Source organism: Suncus etruscus, chromosome 14, assembly GCF_024139225.1.
Source record: "Suncus etruscus isolate mSunEtr1 chromosome 14, mSunEtr1.pri.cur, whole genome shotgun sequence".
NCBI classification, from domain to species: Eukaryota; Metazoa; Chordata; class Mammalia; order Eulipotyphla; family Soricidae; genus Suncus; species Suncus etruscus.
This window is the reverse complement of record NC_064861.1, coordinates 75,451,290-75,466,353: the sequence shown is the minus strand read 5'-3', so window position 1 is coordinate 75,466,353 and position 15,064 is coordinate 75,451,290. Positions and strand designations below refer to the sequence as shown.

The 15,064-nt window shown below is 46.7% G+C and overlaps 2 protein-coding genes and 1 non-coding gene across 3 annotated transcripts in view; 2 read left to right on the top strand and 1 right to left on the bottom strand.

The window, feature by feature from the left end:
• The window catches only part of ZNF91 (zinc finger protein 91), a 693,978-nt gene that overhangs the window by 51,142 nt on the left and 627,772 nt on the right, over positions 1-15,064 (bottom strand). The gene's annotated exons all lie outside the window — the stretch shown is intronic.
• Positions 1-15,064, top strand: part of LOC126027241 (zinc finger protein 93-like) — a 594,792-nt gene that overhangs the window by 81,302 nt on the left and 498,426 nt on the right. The window lies entirely within an intron of this gene.
• On the top strand, positions 4,570-4,675 carry LOC126029066 (U6 spliceosomal RNA). The gene has a single exon (XR_007502723.1). It is a non-coding gene; the product is annotated as a U6 spliceosomal RNA (small nuclear RNA).

The window sequence follows — 15,064 nt, the reverse complement described above, 5'->3', positions numbered from 1 at the left end:
AGATTTCTCTCCTGTATGAATTTTCTTGTGTGAAAAAAGGCATGAGGATCGAGCGAAGGTTTTCCCGCACTCTGGACATGCATAAGGTTTCTCTCCTGTATGAATTTTCTTGTGTGTTACAAGGCTTGAGGATTGAGTGAAGGTTTTCCCGCACTCCTGACATGTATAAGGTTTCTCTCCTGTATGAATTTTCTTGTGTATTAAAAGGCTTGAGGATCGAGCGAAGGCTTTTCCGCACTCCTGACAGGTATAAGGTTTCTCTCCTGTATGAATTTTCTTGTGTATTAAAAGGCTTGAGGATCGAGCAAAGGCTTTTCCGCACTCCTGACATGTATAAGGTTTCTCTCCTGAATGAATTTTCTTGTGTGAATAAAGGCCAGCAATTTGAGCGAAGGCCTTCCCACAAACCTGACATGAATAAGGCTTCTCTCCAGTATGAATACTCATGTGTATCCTAAGGTTTGAATATGAAGAGAGGGCCTTCTCACACTTTTGACATTTATATTTCTCTCCTGTATGAATATACATGTGCATAGAAAGATGTTCGCTATGACTGAAGGCCCTCCCACAATACTCACAGCTATAAGGTTTCTCTCCTATATGAACAATCCTGTGCCTAGTAAGGGATGAAGAGTGAGGAAAGACCTTCCCACATTCCTGACACGTATAAGGCTTTTCTCCTATTTGAGTTTTCATGGGTGTAGTAAGGACTGAGGGGTAAGAGGCCTTGCCACCTGCTGGAAGTGTCTGACATTTCTTTTGCATACAAACCTCTTTAGGGTCACTTGGGTGTGATGGATGACAAAAAGCAAGTCTTCCTTGCTGACCTTCAGAGGGATTCTCTGCACTGAGGGTGTCCGATGGTAAATCACGATGCCAAGCACATGGGAAGGCCCCTCCACAATGCTTACACTCTGGGGCCTCCACTCCGCAGTGAATGAGCTTGTTCGACTTTCGCTGTGAGAGAATTCTAGCAAACACTGTTTGCTCAGGGCTGGGTGGCCCAAGTGTGGTGATCTTTGTAGAGGAACTGGACAGATTAGACTTAGGGTTGCTGTGCCCAGCGGACTGAGGATTCTCAGCGAGAATGCTCACTTCATTCTGGCCTCTTCCAGAATAGATGCTCCATGAGTCCTCATTTACATCTGGGTGCTGGGAGGATAGTGTCCTTCTGATTGTGTTCCACAACACAGGAATACCCTCATCCCACCGGGGTTTGCTGCTTCCCTGTGGAAAAGCACAAGTTAGTCGAATTTTGTCTTCATTTCTAGTCTCCTTCTTTAAAATCAGGCCCTCAACTGTGATTTCAACCACAAAAACTCAACTGTCCACAGGTTTGGATATCTGTGGAAACAGGTAAACATGCAGTAAAGAAAGTTGACTAGTTAGGTTACAGTCTGAGAAAAGGGGCAGGGAGGTCATTTTTGAACCCTAAATCACGAATTATTGGGTATATAAGAAGGCTCTCCCAGTGGGGGTTCTGTGTTCACTCTGGTATTTGCACCTTCATTCCTGACACTTGTGCAGTACATACCAATGACCAGTGTTAGGGAAAAGGGTAGCCAACAGATCAGCAAGTATCTTTTCTCTTTTTAATTTTCTTCCCTGTGTAAATTGGCCCTAACAATAAAGCGGGGCCAGAGCAATAGCACAGGAGGAGGGCATTTGCCTTGTATGAGACAAACCCAGAATAGACCTAGGTTCAAACCATGGCACCCCATATGGTCCCATGAGACAAGACAAATCAGTACTGTACTTTAAAGGAAGTCAAGGCTAAGTCCATGAGGCTGTCAACCCCTCTCTAAGACTTTTCTCCTAGGTATGTAATGTTTTTTTTTCTTTCTTTGGGTTATACTCAGCTATGATCACAGGCTAATCTTTGCTCTACACTCAAACTTTAATCTTGACAGTGCTCAGGGAACATCTAGGATATTCAACCCTGGGTCGCTGCGTGCAAATCAGGCACACTATCAGATGTATTTACTCGGCACTTTTTTTCTTTTGTGTGAACGTGTGTGTGTGTGTGTGTGTGTGTGTGTGTGTGTGTGCATGCGTGTGTGTTTGTTTTTTGGGGGCAAACTGAGTGATACTGAGGAATTACATTCGGTTTTAGGAGTCATTACTCACAGTACTGGGAAGATCATATGGGTACCAGGGATTGAACCCTGGTGGACCCTGTGCAAGGCAAATGCCTTACCCTCTATGCTACTGATCACTCCCATTTTTATTTTGACTGTTAGGACTAGCAAATTTTGCAGTTGTGGAAGTCCTGAGTGTGAGAATGTCTCCATTTCATTGAGTCAACAGGCACATAAGTGTTTTCCCAAATACATAAGCCCCACTATAGGCAGATTCTTCCCACACATCAAAGCGTTCTCTTTACTTTTTTATTTTTCATATAAATTATGAGGAATGCTAAAAAGAAATGCTCATGTTTACTATGGCGGTGTGCCCCTGATCAAACTTAAGGGGGCTTGGGGACGAAATTCAAGTTTCGATCAACACAGAATAAACAGACTTTTCCACTGAAATATGAATCCAGTCAACAAATGAGTAGTTTAAACACTGGATCTGGGCCTGACTGATAGCACAGAGGGTAGGGTGTTTGCCTTGCACATGGGTGACCTTAGTTCAACCCCTGACATCTCATATAGTCCTTTGAGCCAGCCAGGAGTGATTCTGAGTGCAGAGCTAGGAAAATCAGCATCTCCCCAAACCAAAATAAAACTAATAAACAAAAAACACACTTGACCTAGCATTTTATCACATCAAAAAGAAAATATTTCTTCCCTCCCTAACCCCTTTCCACCATAAATCACAGTGTTTCCTTAGTGTGGAAAATATGATTAATAACTTTAGGTTAGAAAACTTATTGAAGGAAAACACTGATAGCATTGTCAGTGATAGGGCGTTTGCCTTGACATGGGTGGCCCAGGGTTGATCCCTGGCATCCAATATGGTCCTCTGAGCATGCAAGAGTGATTGCTGAGCACAGAGCCAGGAGTAACTCTGAGCACTACCGAGTGTAGCCTATAAACAAAAAATGAAAACTTGGAGCTGGAGCAGTGGCACAGCGGTAGGGCATTTGCCTTGCACACGGCTGACCTAGGATGGATGGTGTGTTCGATCCCCCAGAGTTCCATACGGTCCCCCTACTCAAGGGCAATTTCTGAGCACACAGTCAGGATTAACCCCTAAGTATCAGTGTGTGAGACCACAAAACAAAAAAACAAAAAAAAGAGAGAGAAAACTTATTGAATTTTGCACTCAGGTGAAAGTAACAGCAACCACTCCCAATGATGAGCTCAGGATTCTCCCAGAAGTGAAAAAACTATAGATGGGGTAATGGGCTACTTTAAGAACTACATGTGCCTGCATCACAGAGAAATCCCATACCACATAAAAGTATTGATTTGGAACATGCAAATCTTACCATTTCACCCCTCTTTGGAGATCCATTCCCAAAAGGAAATTGCTGAAAGGCCAAATCCTGAACTGGTGGTCTGCATTCTAAAATGAAAGCAAATATGCAAAGAAAGAATCTGTTTGGGGTCAGAGCAATATCACAACAGTGAGGAGTTTGCCTTGCATTCCATGACAAGTTGGATCCTTAGAATCCCATATGGTCTCTCTAGCCTGCCAAAAATAATTTCTGAGCAGAGAGTTAAGAGTATCCTCTGAGTATGTGCAAAAAAGAGTATCTTCTGAGTAGTGCAAAAAAAAGCCCCCAAAAAGTAAGGCCAGGTTTGGGGGCATTAGAGCATTTGCCTTGCAGGCAAAATCTAGGACCTGGGCCGGGAAGATAGCATGGAGGTAGGTTGTTTGCCTTTTATACAGAAGGAAGGTGGTTCAAATCCCGGCATCGCATATGGTCCCACGAGCCAGGCAGAAGTGATTTCTGAGCATAGATCCAGGAGTAAGCCCTGAGCGCTGTTGAGTGTGACCCAAACACAACAACACCAATAAAAATCTAGGACCTCAAAAAAAAAAAAAAAAAAAAAATCTAGGACCTCCGGTGGTTCGAAACCCGGCACCCCATATGGTTCCCATGCCTGTCAGGAGCTATTTCTTTCTTTCTTTCTTTCTTTCTTTCTTTCTTTCTTTCTTTCTTTCTTTCTTTCTTTCTTTCTTTCTTTCTTTTTTTTTTGGTGGTTTTTGGGTCACAACCGGCAGTGCTCAGGGGTTATTCCTGGCTCCAGGCTCAGAAATTGCTCCTGGCAGGCACGGAGGACCATATGGGACGCAGGGACTCAAACTGATGACCTCCTGCATGAAAGGCAAATGCCTTACCTCCATGCTATCTCTCCAGCCCCAAGGAGCTATTTCTGAGCACAGAGTCAGGAGTAGTGACCCAAAATGCCATAAATAAAAATAAATAAAAAATTTAGTTGAATGATGGGCCTTAGTGATGAAATAATGGATTGGGTGTTTGTCTTGACAAAGCTGATGCTTGCCTGATCTCTGGCATACAAAACAGTACCCGAGCATAACTAAAGTATTTTCTCTACACTATTCAAGGAATAACCAAGTGCCCTTGTGTGTGACCCAAAATCAAAATAAAAAATTTAAGTGCTTGCTTCGGCAGCACATATACTAAAATTGGAACGATACAGAGAAGATTAGCATGGCCCTGCGCAAGGATGACACGCAAATTCGTGAAGTGTTCCATATTTAAAAAATAAATAAAATAAAATAAATAAAAATTTAAGAGAATGAGGGCTGGAGCAGTGGCGCAACTGGTGAGGCATCTGCCTTGGAAGTGCTACCGGAGGATGGACAGAGGTTCAATTCCCAGGTTTCCCATATGATCCCCAAGCCAGGAGTGATTTCTGGGCTCAGCCAGGAGTAACCCCTGAGATTCACTGGGTGTGCTGAAAAACCAAAAACAAACAAACAAACAAACAAACAAAAAAAACTGAGTGAAATCTGAGAGAATAGTCAAGATAGTGACCGTATGTAGTTTTTAGGTAGTAGATCAGCTGACAAAAAGGATAGGAGGGGCAGGAGAGATAGCACAGCTTTAGGGTGTTTGCCTAGCAAGCAGCAGACCCAGGACCAAGGGTGGTTTGAATCCCGGCATCCCATATGGTCCCCCATGTTTTGCCAGGAGCGATTTCTGAGCATAGAGCCAGGAATAATCCAAGTGCCACTGGGTGTGACATTAAAACCAAAAACCAAAAACCAAAAAAAAAAGGAGTCTCTCAATGAGGAGCGGGCAAAACCCATATTAGAGTTCTCTTGGGAACACATGTCAACAGTAGCGAGAGAGAAGGTCATTTGGCTGACCTAAGTTGGATTCCAGGCGTCTCATATACTCCCCAAACCAGTGCCAGGACTAATTTCTGAGTGTAGAGGCAAGAAAATCACAAGTTTACTCATGGGGAAAAAAAAATCAAAATAATTCTTACTGTTTTCAAGAATCCGGCAAAATCTAACGTGGGAAGGGAGTGTGTGTACTTTGTGAACAGTGGATCCGGTTCTATCACTGGCATCACAAGTTGTCCCCCTGAATGCACCAGGATTCCCCAGGAGTGACTTTGAGCACCATCACCAAGGCAGCCTCAAAAACATGAGAGTAAAAACATTCCTGGGGCAAACTCAAAAATGTCAAGAATAGGGGCCGGGCGGTGGCGCTAGAGGTAAGGTGCCTGCCTTGCCTGCGCTAGCCTTGGATGGACCGCGGTTCGATCCCCCGGTGTCCCATATGGTCCCCCAAGCCAGGAGCGACTTCTGAGTGCATAGCCAGGAGTAACCCCTGAGCGTCACCGGGTGTGGCCCAAAAAACAAAAAAAAAACAAACAAACAAAAAAAAAGTCAAGAATAATCTAATGGCAAAGATAACTGTGGAAACAGCTTCCCCTGGGAAGGACACCCAAACATGGGGCTATGCAAGCAGTATGAGGGCTCAGACAGTGAATGAGGCTCAGAATCTAAAAATCTGTCCTAAAGGCCCACAGACAGGAACCATAGAATAAAGCTAAGACAGCCAAAGCTCTAGATCAATCTGGGAGTCAGCATGAAGGGCAGAGAACGGGAGGGGTAGAGGTCTCGCAAACCTGAACCAGGAGTCCAACACATACTGTTAAACACCCACATTTCACATGTGCCCAAAATGCTCTACACCCAGTCCAGGGTCTGAAGCTGGGAAGCACTTCCCACATTCATCTGCAAACACGCCTCTCTGCAGCCTTCTGCAAGTGGAGCCTTCCAACCAGGACATCATCATAGGTTTGACATCTCAATGTCCTGCCCAAGAGGGACAATTCTTGGATTAGAGAAAGGGAAGGGGACAGCAGCCCATGAATCGGGGGCTGTAATAACCAAGGCCAAACCAGATAAAGAAAATCTCTGCTCTCAATATACTTATTGGTTATTGAATACATGAGATTAGATTTAAGATCCACAACAATAGTACAATGGGTAGTGTGTTTGCCTTCCATGTGGCCAACACAAGTTTGATCCCTGGCATTCGATATGGACACCCAACCTTGCCAGGAATAATTCCTGATCATAGAGCCATAAGTAACCCCTGAAAACCACAGGTTATATGCAAACCCCAAAAAGAATCTTTGGGAGTAGAAGAACAGCACAGAGAGAAGGCAATTTGCCTTGTACACAGTGGACCTGGTTCCTTCCCTGGTTTCCCAGATAGTTCCCCGAGGATGTCACAAGTAATATCTGAGCACAAAGACAGACTAACCTTTGAGCACCATTAGGTGTGGCTCAACAGCAAACAAACAAAAGAAAGGAAGGGGCTGGAGTAAGAGTAGAGTGGAGAGGGCACTTGCCTTGAAAGTATGCACACCTGACTTTTTTCTTGTTTGTTTTTGTTTTTGTTTTTGGGCCACACCCGGCGATGCTCAGGGGTTACTCCTGGCTGTCTGCTCAGAAATAGCTCCTGGCAGGCACGGGGGACCATATGGGACACCGGGATTCGAACCAACTACCTTTGGTCCTGGATCGGCTGCTTGCAAGGCAAATGCCGCTGTGCTATCTCTCCGGGCCCCTGACTTTTTTCTAACAGCAGCAAGCCCTGCCATGGTTGATCTTTGAATGCAGAGCCAAATGTCAGCCCCAATTCTACTGGGGGTAGGCCCCCCAAAAGATAAACCTAAGTCACATTGTAAGCCAGAACATAGCAAAATGGATTGGGAAACATGCTTTGCAGGCAGGAGCCTCAAGTATGATCCCTCACACTACACCATCCCCAATAATTTTGGTAGGCACTGGTGCCTTGTGAGCCTTAACAAATCTTCAGCAGGGATTGGAGCGGTGGCGCTAGAGACAAGACATCTCTCTGCCTTGCAAGCGCAAGCCTAGGATGGACCATGGTTCAATGTCCCGGCATCCCATATGGTCTCCCAAGCCAGGAGCTATTTCTGAGTGTATAACCAGGAGTAACCCCTGAGTGTCACCGGGTGTGGCCCCCAAAATAAAAACAAAATAACATCTTCAGCAGTGGGGGCTGGAGAGAATGCACAGAGTTAGGGCGTTTGCGTTGCATGCAGCTGGTTCGAACAGATCCTGGTTCAAATCTCAGCATCCCACATGCTTCCCATGCCTTTCAGGAGCGACATATAAGCACAGAGCCAGGAATATCTCCTGAGAGTACCTGGTGTGATCCCAAAATAAAAAAAAAAAACAAAACACAAAAGAAACAACCAAAAATTTTAAGCAGGGGCCAACTGATAGCACAGCAGTAAAGCATTTGCCTTACACACAGCCAACACACGATGGATGGTAGTTCAAATCCCGACATCCCATATGGTTCCCCAAGCCTGCAGGAAGGACTTCTGAGCGCAGAGCCAGGAGTAACCCCTGTGCACAGCAGGGTGTGAGCAAAAAACAAAAAATCTTCAGCAAAACAAATCACAAGTGCTGACATATTGCCTGGGTTGGGACACTACTACAATGGAAGAACCTCACACTGCCCAAGGCTTATCCACACTGGATCAGAAGAACCCCAAGAGCTCCCAGAGCAATACAGGGCGTACTCTCTAAGCTCTGTTGTGGAGTAAGCTCTGAGCATTCCCATGTATGGAATATATATGCTCCTAATGTACAAAAACAAAATGAATTGTATTTGGGAGTATTTGAGATGCACCTTACTCTGACCAGGGCTGATTTCTAGCTCTGTGCTGAGTGATGATCTCTGGAAACTTACAGGATCATTGTGTAGCCAGGATAAAATCTGATTCAACCCTGGTTCACACCAACGAAGGCAACACCCAACACAATGTAACTATCTCAAGACTGTGAAATGACATTGAAAACTATAAATTTGGGGCCTGAGAGATAGCACAGAGGTAGGGTGTTTGCTTTGCACGCAACCAACACAGGACGGACCCTGGTTCAGATCCCGGCAACCATATAGTCCCCTGAATCTGCCAAGAGCTAATTCTGAGCAAGAATCAGGAGTGACCCCTCTAATGAAACAAACAAAAAAACAAAACTAAACTAAAAATTAGTACTCACCTAAGTAATAATGTTAAGGGCTTGGGAGTTAGAACAATACATATCTCCAAATTGCAATGCACCTTTTGTTGAATACAGATCCCCAGGAAATATGTGGTCTTCCCATAGGAGTGTCCCACTTGGTAGCCCCAGGGTGGCTCTCACCTATAGCCTGTAGGTGTTGGTAGATCTCCAGCATCACATCTCTGTAGAGCTTCCTCTGAGAGGCGTCCAGGTACAGCCACTCCTCCTGGGAGAAGCTCACAGCTACATCGTAGAAGGTCACCACATCCTGAGCCAAAACACACACAAGGAGTTAGGGCCGAGGTTCATCCCAGGCACTGGAGGTGAGGATGGGCCTTCCCAGGACCCTAATTGACTGTCTTGACAAACTTACAAAGATTAAATAACTCAGGAGAAACCAGTCTCAAAACCAATCTCTTCCTGAGCACCTCTGGGGGATAGGCTTCAGAAATCAAACTAGATCAGCCACCTTAACAAGCTAACACTGTTCGACAAGGTACTTGGATATAGTGGCATACACACAAACATACCTGGACCAATGCCCATTACCAGAGGTTCATTGAGCACTGCCAGGCATACTCCCAAGCACAGAGCCAAGAGCTAAAAACTACTCTCGGTGTGACACGAATATGCTATCGCACAGGATCCCAATCGCAACCTCAATTCATATCTACATTTGGTACTAGGGGGAGAAAGAAGGAAAATGTAAGGTCCAGTGAGTGAGTCAAACTTATGCTTGTCTGAATCAGCATTCATGTTATATCTCCAAGCAAATCTCTCCTTGAGTAGGTAAAAAAGACCCGACTGCCAATCACTATGCTTTCTAGTAATATCATTTGCTCATGTTGTCACTCAAAGGCACAAAGCCCTGGGACTATAAACAAGGAACTGAAAGTGCAACTGGTTTTTTTTTTTTTTTTTTTTTTTTTTGGAGAAATGTGGCTTCAGAGAGGAAGCAAGAGGCAATACTCTGCTGAATGAAAGACTAAAGAACCAAAATGGGGGCCCGGAAGATAGCACAGCAGCGTTTGCCTTGCAAGCAGCCAATCCAGGACCAAAGGTGGTTGGTTCGAATCCCGATGTCCCATATGGTCCCCCGTGCCTGCCAGGAGCTATTTCTGAGCAGACAGCCAGGAGTAACCCCTGAGCAATGCCGGGTGTGGCCCAAAAACTAAAAAAAAATAAAAAGAACCAAAATGGGAGTGGAGAGATGGCATACTGTAGAATGTTTGTCTTGCATACTATGCATCAGGGATGGACCCTAGTTCCATCCCCAGCATGACATAGTGTCTCCCAAGCCTTTCTGAGTGCACAGTGAGGAGTAACCTTTGAGCACTGCTAGGTATGGCAAAAAAATAAATAGATAAATAAATAAACAAATAAACGCATCTTGGTGGGGCCACAGGAACAGTGCCAGTGAGAGCACACAGGGCAAAGCCAAGGTCAATCCCAGGCACACACAAAGGTTGCTTGAAGTTGCTAGGAGTAAATCCTCTGTGCAGAGCCAAGAATGAGCCCTAAGGGACTGGAGAGAATACCAAGGTAGGCCATTTCCCTTGCATGCATGCAATCCAGGACAGAAGTTGGTTCAAATCCTGGAATCCCATATGGTCACCCATATCTGCCAGAAGCGATTTCTGAGCTAATAACCAAGAGCAACCCCTGAACTCCGCTGGTGTGATCCCCACCACCACCAAAAAAAAAAAAAAAAAAAAAAAGAAGAAAAGAAAAGTCCTGAGTCCTGACAATATGACACAGATTTTAATACAGAACAAAAACAATCTCAGATAGTACAGCAAAGAGAAACAAACTAAAACCAAAGAAAACCCACAGGAAAATTCAGGTGCAGAAAGGACCCAGCAACGTTCTTTCCAGTTGTCAGAAAATGGTGAAGACCCAGTTTTGTGAGTTAGTGACCCTGGGGGAATGTATCAAGCCCACATGAAGGGTCCTGAGTGAAGAAGAGAGAAGAATGAGCACTGGCCTGGCATCTGGGAGCAACTGCAAAATATAAAAGAATTTTGTGCTGATCTCACATAACAGCCTGGAGGACACTTGACCGCTTTTGGCTGCCCCAGAAAGAGTCTGGACACACTCTAAGGTCCCTTAAGCACAGCAAGTGGGACACCTGAGTGCAGAGCCAGGAGAATCTCTTGGCAGAAACTAAACAGCTACAAAAGAGCTTTTTCTCCCAACTGAGGCAAGAATGATGCTTCATGACAGAAATCCTTGGATCAAGGTCTCATTCTTCACCAACATCAGGGTCAATATTACCAGAGCTCAACCTTGGAGCCCAGAACCCCATTGGGTTTGAGACCTGCAAGGGGTGACCAGGGAGTACAGTCAGGGAAAAATTTCTAAGTACCACTGTGCATGGTCAACAAACACAAGACAAAATACTAGGACAAAAGTGGCCTCAGAGAACAGAGTTCAGAGATCCTGCCAGGAGCCACACCCTGTTGAGAGGAGGGGTGTGCACTCCTCTCCCCATCTTTACCCTCTCTGCGCCCACACTTACCCCTACCTGGGCATCGAGGTGCAGACAGTTTGGCCCCATCTTCTCCAATCTGGATTATTCACCAAGAGAAGCAACAAGGCCCTTTGCAGAAAACCCTGGAAGAAAGTCACAGTGGTGAGTACTAGAGACATGTGCAAGCCCTTCCCTGACCAGAAATGCCTGCATTGTGGCCAGAAGAACCCTGATGGGCCCATAGTCCAGTCACCTGCTTAGATCAACATGGGAGATGAGGTCAGAGGCTCCTTCCCCTCCTGGGGAGAAGAAAATTGGAATCCAAGCTGTGATGTGGACACTAAGCTCTGGCCTTGCTCTACAGGGAGGAAATGGCAGCCAAGAGCCCAGCCTCTCCCAGGGCTCCACACACCCTTGAGAACCCAGGCTGGGGCTGAATTTGGGGCTTGACTTCTGCACACCAGGTCCCCTGCAACATACCAGAGGCGCTATGCCCTCACTCAGCCTGGAAGTCGCTCTGGCACAGATCTCAGAGTGGGCTGATCCTTGGGCTATTGCTCCAGACCCAGGACTTATATTGTTTTTTTTTTTTTTTTTTTGGGGGGGGTCACACCCGGCTGTGCTCAGGAGTTACTCCTGGCTCCATGCTCAGAAATCGCTCCTGGCTAACACGGGGGACCATATGGATGCTGGGATTTGAACCCATGACCTTCTACATTTAAGGCAAACGCATTACCTCCAAGCTATCTCTCCAGCCCCTGGACTTATATTCTTTTTTTTGTTTGTTTGTTTGTTTTTTGGGGCCACACCCGGTAATGCTCAGGGGTTACTCCTGGCTATGTGCTCAGAAGTTACTCCTGGCTTGGGGGACCATATGAAACACCGGGGGATCGAACCACGGTCCATCCAAGGCTAGCGAAAGCAAGGCAGGCACCTTACCTTTAGTGCAACCGCCCGGCCCTGGACTTATATTCTTATGCCGAGAAAACATTTAGAAATAAAGGTCTGGGGCCCGGAGAGATAGCACAGCGGCGTTTGCCTTGCAAGCAGCCAATCCAGGACCAAAGGTGGTTGGTTTGAATCCCGGTGTCCCATATGGTCCCCCGTGCCTGCCAGGAGCGATTTCTGAGCAGACAGCCAGGAGTAACCCCTGAGCACCGCCGGGTGTGGCCCAAAAACCAAAAAAAAAAAAAAAAAAAAAAGAAAGAAATAAAGGTCTTCCCACATTCCCTGCACATGGAAGGATTCTCTACACTTTAAACAATGTCAGAGATCCAAGCTGAGTCAGGGTGTGCAAGGTAAAAATTCTCCCAGCTGGATGTTAATCAAACCATTCAGAAACAATTTTCTACTTAATTTTTTTTATTTGTTTTGTTTTTGGTTTTGGGTTACACACGGCAGCAGTCAGGAGTTACTCCTGGCTCTACACTCAGAACTCGCTCCTGGCAGACTCAGGGGACCATGTGGGATGCCTGGATTAGAAGCACTGTTCTTTTGAATGCAAGACAAACACCCTACCTCCATGCTCTCTCTCTGGCCCCCAGAAACAATTTTCATAGGAATGAAATGGATTGAAGAGCAAGTGAAGGCCTCCCCACACTCCTTAAATATGTGATCAAGGATGAAGCAGATAGGCAGGGAAGGAAGCCCCAGGGCAATAACATTTTAAAATGCTCTAAAAGTCAGAGATTGGAATGCTGACCAGACCCTTTACCTAGGCCAAGGCAGTTACAGAGGTGAAAAGATCCTCCCCTCTCCCAGAGGCTCCAACAAAGTCCAGAAGAAGAATGTCAAAGACCATCAACTATCCCTGCCCATGGCAACCACCCTAACAACAGGTCTCAATCTAAACGCAAATGAAAGACCCAGGGGTGCAGTCCTCTGGGGCCAGAGTGGTGGTGCAAGTGGTAAGGTGTCTGCCTTGCATGTGCACTAGTCTAGGATGGACTGTGGTTCAGTCCCCAGTGAGTGCATAGCCAGGAGTAACCCCTGAGAGTCACTGGGTGTGGCTGAAAAACAAAACAAAACAAACAAACAAAAAAGACTGAAGGGGCAGGATGGGAGAAACCCTAAAAAAACCAACTTCAAACAAATGAAAAGTTCTACTTGGGGCGATGGTGGCAGGATCTCTGCTCAGACCTTTCAATCTTTCACTCTGGTATGTATAGTGCACAACTCTACCTTTGGAAGAACTCTCTAGGGCACAGTGCACACACTCTCCAGTCTTAATGGTTTTTTTATTTTTTTTGTGTGTCACACCCAACAGCGCTCATGGGTTGTTTCTGGCTCTGTGTTCAGAAATTCTCCTGGCAGACTCTGGGGACTATAAGGGATGCTGCGATTGCTTGTAAGGCAGAAATCCTCCTGCTGTGCTGCTATCTTTTGGTTTCCCCCTCCCTCTTTTTTAAAGTCCATCCTGTGGTGCTCAGGGCTTACTGTGGCTCTGCAGGCAGAACTCTTAGAGAGTTCAGGGAACAGTAAGGATTGCAGGGGATTGAACCCAGGGCGCCCTTGGGAACTGCCAGCGCCCTCCCAACTGTCCAGGCCAGACATTCCTGCAAAATCCAAGGGGCTTCGGTGGAACGGGGCTGGAGAGAGCTAAGGAGCAGCTTCCCCTCTCGCAGCTGCTGCCCTTCCCCAATTCACTCAATCCACCGGGACCCCACCGACATCAGGTGATCGGTTCTTTCCTCTCTCTAAAATCTAAATCTTCCTGCAAGAATTTGCTCTGCCTGGGCTCCCCTTCAATCCCGTGCTTCCCCTTGACACTTCCCGTCCCAGCACCGAACCCGGTCTGCCAGTGCAAGCCAAAAGCCATCGCGCTGCCCGGGCGCCCCGATCGCCTCTTCCTCACCAGCCTCCGTCCCAGACGACGATCCCGCCGGATTCCACGCAAAGCAGCAGCAACGTCAGAGGCTCCGCGCGATCCGTGCGTCCCGCGAGTGGAGGCCGCGCCCCAAAGCACCCCTGGAGAGCCCGCGCGGACCTGAAGGCGACTCTGGGTGTCGGGGCGCTTAGAGGGGGCCCTCGTTGGCCAAAAGAAAATCTTCCCGTCAGACCCCCCCAGCGCCAGCGGGAATCCCACTCACGCTTCCGCCAGGAGTTCGCGTGGGGCGCAGAAGGGAACCGCAGGAGGAGAAGAACCGGAGAAGGAAAGGCCGCGCGCTGCGTGACGTCACGGCGACTTCCGGCCGGTCTTAAAGGGCCAGGCTCCAGCTCAGCACCTGTCCCTTCCTGGCCTGGAAGGCCAATTTCTGCTATTCCTTGACTTGGATGAGGTGATTCAAACCGCTGCGGGTCTCCAGGTCATGGGGAGATGAAGAGTGGGGGGCTGATCACATGACATGGGCGCTGGAGTTCTTGATTTTCTTTGGTTGTTCGTTTTCTTCATTTACTTGTTTATTTTGATTGGGGCAGGCTTATTCATTGGCCTCTGAGGTCACTGCTGCCTCTGTGGTCAGTTCCTGGCAATGTTCAGCAGACTCTAGGATGTCAAGTATTGCAGCGGAGAGCACATTTGATTGCATGTGGCTGAGTCTGTTCTATCAATGGCATCCCATAGGGTTCCCTGAGTCTGCCAGGAGTGATTTCTGAGTGCAAAGTCAGGAATATCCTTGAATACCTTTGGGTGTGACCCCCCCAGCCAGACTGTATAATCCAAGGATCCCACAATAGTATAGTGGGGAGGGCATTTGCCTTGCAAGTAAATAGCCAAGTTTTGATCCTCTGCATCTCATAGGTCCCTGAGCATTGCCAAAAACAATTCCTCTGTGATGAGCCTGAGTAAGCCCTGAGTACCTCCTGGTGGGTTAAAGAGCCAAACCAAAATGGAATCACAAACTCCACTGAACACCAGCCTATTCCCCAGCCAAACCGACAAATCAAAACCGAGCGCTCAGAATTCACTGGACACTCATTTTCTGCTGGGTGTGATGTTTTGTGCTCATGTATTACTGTTTCTGGGCCGCATAAGAAGTGCTTAGACTTATTCTTGTTTCATTGCTCTAAAATAACTCCAAGATGGGCTCATAGAACCCTCTTGGGAGCTAGGGATGGTACTTTGATCAGCTATTTAAAAGGCAAAAGGCTTCCACACTATTTGAAGATCCTTTTGTT